General features: G+C 41.6%; 1 protein-coding gene across 3 annotated transcripts in view; it reads right to left on the reverse strand.

Annotated features, from left to right (window-relative positions):
• The window catches only part of LOC306993516 (DENN domain-containing protein 2A), a 47223-nt gene that overhangs the window by 34919 nt on the left and 4804 nt on the right, over positions 1–7500 (reverse strand). The window contains exon 1 of one of the 3 annotated variants that reach the window (XM_079603348.1): positions 3686–3704. The exons of the other annotated variants lie outside the window; for them this stretch is intronic. The gene's annotated coding sequence lies outside the window, so the exon portion shown is untranslated. Of the gene's footprint in view, positions 1–3685; positions 3705–7500 lie in introns of those variants that run through there. 3 annotated transcript variants of the gene reach the window in all.

Consider the following 7500-nt stretch of genomic DNA (forward strand, 5'->3'; position numbering starts at 1 on the left):
GAAAGAAGTTTGCAATCAAATGCCAGAGATCTCAGTATGAACACACACATTTCTTCAACCCCCCTTTAAGAGTCAAGACCAAAAGGTTTGAGTTATACTATGTTTCAGTGTTAAAGTTACAGATTTAGGTATTTTGGAAATAATACGAGACTCTAAAAACCAGTGAAAGCAAAAATCTGCATCAGCAAAAGTCACTGGTTCTCCAAAAAATAGATTAAAGGTCAATAACTATACTTTAAGTAAAGTCACAAATCATGATGGAGCCCATCTGATTTTGATCCGAAGAGGAAAACCAATGTACGCTTTTCCTTGGATTCCAAATGTAACTGAAGGTCGTGAAAACGTTCTGGTGGTTTGGTTTACATTCACTCTGGAAATGTTGATTTTGAGAGTGAGCTGAGGGCAAAAAAAAAACAAAAAAGAGAGAGGAGAGGAGAGGAGAGAGAAACAAGAGGTTCAGTTGCTTGGTGGATCGTTGACTCCGGAAGAGGACTTTCCCAAGCTCTCGCCACGCAGCGCTCCGATGGGAATAGCGCAGGGAATTGTAGGAATCTGTCTGCGCTGAGGCGCATAGGGCCGGTGGGAATGGCCAGGCGGAACCACAGAAGCGTGAGGGAAAACAGGAAGTGTAACTGGAGATCTGGCTTCGAGTCAAGCCAAGAGCCGAGAAAAAGTTGCGGTATGCGAGTATAGGGGCCACCGTGAGTTGCGCTGATCGAGGACCACCACCTACAGTACATCCAAGATTAGCATTGTAGTTCCTACATGAGATCAGCCAGAAAGCTGAAATACACTTCTACTGTATTTTGGTGGATTCTGGGTAAAAAATTCTAATCCTCCAAAAACCACGGCCACCAAAAATGTACTTTTTCTTCATTCTGCATCCTCAGGATGCTTCACGGCTCTGGGAGAGAAAGGCATTAGATTAAAAATGCATTGTTTCATACTGATCGGACCAAACATGTGTACTCAAGATGACCTCTCATCACCCTATCCTTCCCTTGAAAATGTCCAGGTTTAAGAATGCAAACAGGGACAAAAACTCAGAAGCTCAGCCACATGACTCCCGGAAAGGAACAGTCTTTGGAAATTCAGTGGTTTTCCCTTGTAATACAAGAACTCCAGAAGATCCATAAACGGGGAAACTGCATGTTCCTCTGCAAACATTACCAGCTTTAATGCATCACCGGGTGTTAGAGCACAGATATTTCCATGATTTTCAGGGTAGGATTGTGACCTGGCATGGAAAACAGGCGTTTATATATTAAAAAAGGGCTTGTGCACATTTTATATAATGCTCTTTGAGAGCCAATTTGGTTAGTTTTTGATCAGTTATCCAAACCACTTCTGCCAATTTTATCCCGCAACTTTGCCTCCAGTTACAATTTGCTAATGTTCCGCTGCAGCATTCCCAACACAAACATCTTATCCTCTTCAAGGTCCTGAAATTAGACGTGCCTAGAAGGTAAACCTCGCTGAGATTCACATTTGCTGCTACAATGTTTATGGCTATAGGGTTAGTGTTGACACTGCATGACACCAAATAAAAACAGTTTAAGAATTTGCATGTGAATCTCCCAAGAGTCTGTGCACAACTAAGCTAGCATCTGACTCAAACAAGATGTTTCCCCTCAAAAAAAGCAGTGTATTCTTCTGAAGTGAGAACCTGATACAGGATTAGTTAACAAGGTTGCACATGTACATACCAGGCAGTGTGTTTGAGAGCGACTGTAACAACTAAAGCATTGTGCGAAATCTCGGCCAGGTGCGTCTCCACCTGCACAGGAGGACAAACTGTGTAACTCACATTACCTGAAACACCTCTGACAGGGAAAAGAGCTTTGATGAAAGAACAACATGAACTTATCAGTCGTGCTGAATATAAAACTAATGACTTAATAATACCCTTAGTGAACATTGTAGGTTTGGTTTACCATATCAATTGGATTGAGGTCTTACAAGTAATTACAAGTCATTAGTTTCATTATTTGTCCCTCAACAGAAGCATATCCCACCTGGTTTTCCTTTAGGACTCACATTTTACTTTAGACATCATGCAGCCATCCAATACCCCACTAAACATTGGACGCCGGATAGACGTGCAGATCATGTCTATATTGGGTCCGTCGGTCCGCGACCAATTCTCTTCTATTCAACGTCCAAACTAGGTCCACCTTTTGAGCGTCCAAACTAGGTCCACCTTTTGAGCGTCCAACCATGACCCAACTTGGGCGTCATATTGACGTTCAACATTTGACCATTGAACTGGGTAATTTTTTTGGACGTCTATGACAGGTGCAGGAAATTTACATGATTAATATGTTAAAAAAAATGTTGTTATCAACATGATTAATACATATGAATACAGATTATTAATAATTTAAGGTCATTTTCGGTTACTGGAAACACATACAAAGGTGTAATGCTGTAGCTCAAACAGTAGAGCATTGATGCTTGCAACGCAAGATCATGGGTTCGATTCCCAGGGAAAGCAAGAACTGATAGGAATGTAAATGTGTAATGTAAGTCAATTTGGATAAAAGCGTCTGCCAAATACATAAATGTAAATACATGGTACAAAAAACATGTCCTCCAGCCTTTTGAAACATGGGACTACAGTTATAGAAGTTGTATAAAAACAACGTCTAAAATTAGTCTAAATTTGATGTTGAAAAGACGTCCACAAACGACCACATTTGGATTATAAATAACCCTTAAACGGAGGTCCATCAACATTAGACGTGCGGTAGACGAAACAAGAACGGTAGACGAGCCCCATCAGTGGACCGAAATTGGACGTCCAAAAATGACATAGAAAAGACATCACTCCGATGTCACATTGCGCAGTGGGACAATTCCTGATCTGTAAACCACATTTTGATCGTATTTTATTACCTGTCCATGTTGGCATCTGTCTAATTTGACTAGATTCTACCAAATGATTAACAAATTAGCACCAAGCTACAGTAGTCTGATTGAACTCACTGGCTTTCATCCGTCAACAACAGCAGATATGGGAGAGCTTTAATTTGATAAGCAAACAGGGTGAAAAGTTGAAAGTCTTGAGTGTTGCATGACAGTGCTTGACCAGTAAGAAATGCAGCGACAAGAAAAAACTTGACTCTTCACTCCGAGAGTTCAATGAATTGGAGAATGTTGACACGAGTCATGTGAAAGGGCCTTTAGGCTGCACTTCTTAGATGGTTTGCTGTTTCCAAAAAGCTGTAATTGGTTGCAGATTGGAAATGTGCAGGCAGCAAAAGAGCGAGAGAAGAAAAGAAGGCAGTATTAAAGTGTTTTAGAAGGTAAAGAGGTATTTTAAACATCCCACGCTAGGAGAGGAAGAAGAAACATCCCACGTTCCAGATGGGGAAGAATGGATTGTTTTACTCCGCCTCACCCACATTCTCCTTTTTATTTTCTTCTTGTTCCTTCCTTCCTGTCGTCTTGACACTCCAAGACACTTCCACGTCACATCTCTTGTCTTTGCACAAATCACATGTCCTAATCCTTGAATATGAGCATTGCAGTTCATCCTATTCTCTGAAAGTACTCTGAGGACTGCCAATTGAGCTTTCTAATGATTGATTGACGAAATAAACGCATATAACGCAGATATACAGGGTTATGACTGTCCTTTGAACAATGTTAATTATTTCACCCAAAATTTTCACTATTTACTCACCCTCATGTCATTGCAAACCCATTTCTTTCTTCTGTAAAACACAAAAGGAGATATTAAACAGAATGTTTACTAGGATGTTGTATAAAAACGTACCATGACCATGACCTATTAAGCTCCAAAAGCACAATAAAAGTAGTCAACTCGTGCAATACAAAGTTCTGTCATGAAACTCAAGATGGCACAGACCGATTGGTCCTTAACTCAATCTGCTTGCAATCACATCATTCTCTATAGGGCACAGCTGATTGGTTCCTGCTGTATCAGTAGCCAATGAGCTCGCAGCTCAACCTTCAAACAGCAGCAACGTAGCCGATCTATTCCGCCAAGCTTATCAACATTGTCATATCCATTAACAAGCCAAACACTCCAGAGAGTTGTCATGACAGAACTATATTCCAAGTTTTCTGAAGTCATATCCTAACTTTCATTGGGGAACAGACTAAAGTTTGTGTATCTAATTGTGTTGCATGACGTGTCGCACCTGGTTTGATGTCAACGATGCCCAAAGGCATTGGGTGTTGCGTGTGACGTTACGACAAGGTAAGCTTAAACAAACGGAACTGGCTTTTGAGCTCTGATGGATAACGACTTAAATTTCGGTCTGTTATGCACACAAAGTTAGTGTATGATTTCAGAAAACTTATGCGAGTCCAGGGCTTGACATTCACTTTTTTGTTCACCAGTCACAATGGCTAGTGGTTTTCCAAAGTTACAAGCCACTCAGCATTTTCACTGGCCACAGTTTTGACATCAATACCATGAGGAAAAAATGCCATATAGATATTTTTAATATCATCTCATAATTTGGCAGCTGGTATATTAGGCTGCTGTCACTTTAAGACCTGACGCACGGACCCATTATACTATTTTATATACCGGTAGTCAATATACTTGGCTTTATGTGCGCATTTTGGGTGTGATTATGCTCAAGTGGCTAGTAGGAGTGACTGCGTTAAACACCACTGCTGAAATACACAAATATGTTTTAATGTCGAATATACACTGTAAACTTAAAAAACTTAAAAAAGCAAGTTACCTTGTTGCCTTAAAATTTTGAGTTTGTTCGTAATAATATGAGTCAATACAATGAAGAAGAATGGTTTAATAAACAGAAACTCAAAATAGTGTTATCTTCACACATTAGTTATCGAAGTTGATTTGACAAAAGATAAAAAGTTGTGATAACAAATCATGAAAATATTTTTTTTACAGTGTATTTGGCGGGTTGGCAGGTGTTAATGTCAAGCCCTGTGCGAGTCATATGGACAACTTTTGTCGTTTTAGGAGCTGAGGTCACTGTAATATTCTTAAAAACTTGGAATGACATGAGGATGAGTAAACTACGACACAATTGAATCTTGATGTTTGCTCTGTCCCTTTTTTCTCTTCTTGAGTGCTACAAAAACCACTGAACCCTGACTGAGACGGCATCGGAGCGACAGCTTGCAGGCACGGCTCCTTAAGGAGTGGGGGCTGGAAACTCAAAGAGTTATAAAAGAAGGAGGGTTACAGAGGAGAAAGACGGGAAGGAGGAGAAGGGGTGGAGGTCAGTAATCACAGCATCTGTGGTCCGTTCCCTTCCACTACAACACAAAGCCCCGGAGCTCACGGATTCCTGAGCAGCCAGAGTTCCCTCACACGCACTGCAGGGCAAATTCTACAGCTGTTGCCGTGGAGACAGCCAGAGCTCGGGGCAGAACGGCAGTACGGCCCTGTGTTCGCCAAAGCGTTTTTCACGCTCCTGGTGTATTTTTCAATTGTTTTCAATGGGAGCGGCGCATTTTTGAGTGTAACGAGGCGCTGAGCGTCTTTTTCACACTGAAGCGCTCTGCGTTTTTTACCGGTCGCAGAGAGTTGAAGAATGTTCAACTTTGGGTGAAACGCAGCTCATCACTGTCAGTTTTTAGCCAGCCGTCCAATCACAGTGGAGGAGGGGCGGGACAAAAACCACACCCACCAACCGTCACATTCTGCTTGTACAACGTCAACAGAGGACAACAACATAATGTAAGGCCGCGTGTCCACCAAAGCGTTTTTAGGACGCTGTTTGCAGCGCAGCGTTATTGTTTTGTTTTTGTTGTTTATCAGTTGAGAAGCTTTGCTTGCTATTGGTGCGTTCAAGTCCTCCTGGGAAGTGCGTACTTACGAGGTGGGAAGTCGTGTTTACGACGGCAGGTTCGTTGAAGTCACTTTCGTCGGAGTAAGACGGCGGTGTACTTTCTCTTAATTAATTGACCCTTCGTAGGGAGCTTGATTGACAGGTGATCTGACCAATCATACTTCGCCATCCGCCATTTTCTCCGACAAAGCAGTCAGGAGAGTTAGTAGATTACCATGGGAGGATTTGAACTTGAAAAGCGGAGTGTACTGACGCCTTCCCGCGGTTAAAACAACATTCCTTCTGATGTACATTCATGTTTATTTGATGCTATAAATGAACTAGAAGGAAGACATGATCGGTTCACAAGCAGTACTTTAACTTTAACTGAGACTCTACAGCGATCTGACAGACACATTAAAGAGCCACAAAATGGTATTTATTGTTAAAATTTCTTTAAAAAAATGGCCAAATTTGAAAGGTGAGACTTTGTTTAATATGTTTAATATCAAAAGTAAGCTGGTCTGTCCTGTCTGTCAGTGTGTTGTCAGTGTCCTCTCTGCTCCACGATGTATTTCTCACTGCGTGAGAACATGGTGTGGCACGAGAGCGGCATAGCTTGTCGGGCATAGCGACAGTAACTAAGGGGGGCGGGTCTTTGCGAATGGTCAATTACACAAAAATTCAGCAAGGTTCTTAAACTCTAGTTTTAGACAATGAAGAACAAAGAAATGTGCATCAGGTGTGATTATAAATAGATAGATTATAAAGTATTTGCTCTGGCTCTCTTTTGAAATTATTTTGTTCCGTTATTATGCTTGTTGTCCTCTGTTGACGTTGTACAGAATGTGACGCTTGGTCGGTGTGGTATTAGTCCCGCCCCTCCTCCACTGTGATTGGACGGTTGGGTAAAAGGTGACAGTGATGTGCGCTGCGTTTTACCCAAAGTTAAGTTGAACATTCTTCAACTCTCGGCGACCTGTATAGAGGGAAAAAGACGCACTTAGCGCCTCGTTACGCTCATGGCGTTTTAAAAATGAGGCGCTCCCATTGAAAACAATTGTAAAAACACGCCAGGAGCGTGAAAAAACGCTTTGATGGACACACGGCCTTAGGAAACATTCCCAAATGTTGTACTTTAAACCAGTAGGGTTTCGCTGACTGAAAAACATGAAGCATCTGGTCTGTCACAGGATGCATTTACATGTGTATGACGTTTCTGTACAATAGACAGATGTCTGTTCCCACATGTCGCAGGAAATCACACACAACACATACACACGAAGTCAAGCATCACTTGCTCATTCATTATAGTTAGAGATATGAACATAAACTTAAACTCATCTTGCAGAGTTTGTGCTCCAGACATGGAAGATATTCCTAAAATCGTGTTTTGTTGAGGAGAAGTGTGCAATAAGTGATCAGACTTACAGGGGGACGAAAAACAGGTGAAAAAATACATTGAATGAGGGACTCAAGCCATATTTACAGAAGATCACAGAGACTTGAAGGTGACCATACAAAACAGAACACAATACCAACCCCATACCCTAGCAACCATCCAGAACACCCTAGCAACCAAATAGCAACACCCATAGCAACCACCTTACAACACCACTAACAATCATTCAGACCAACTAGCAACATCCTAGCAATCATCTAGAACACCCTGACATCCACCTAGCAACACGCTAGCAACCCCCAGAACACCCTAGCA

The sequence above is a fragment of the Phoxinus phoxinus genome (assembly GCF_949152265.1).
Source record: "Phoxinus phoxinus genome assembly, chromosome: 25".
Taxonomy (NCBI): Eukaryota; Metazoa; Chordata; class Actinopteri; order Cypriniformes; family Leuciscidae; genus Phoxinus; species Phoxinus phoxinus.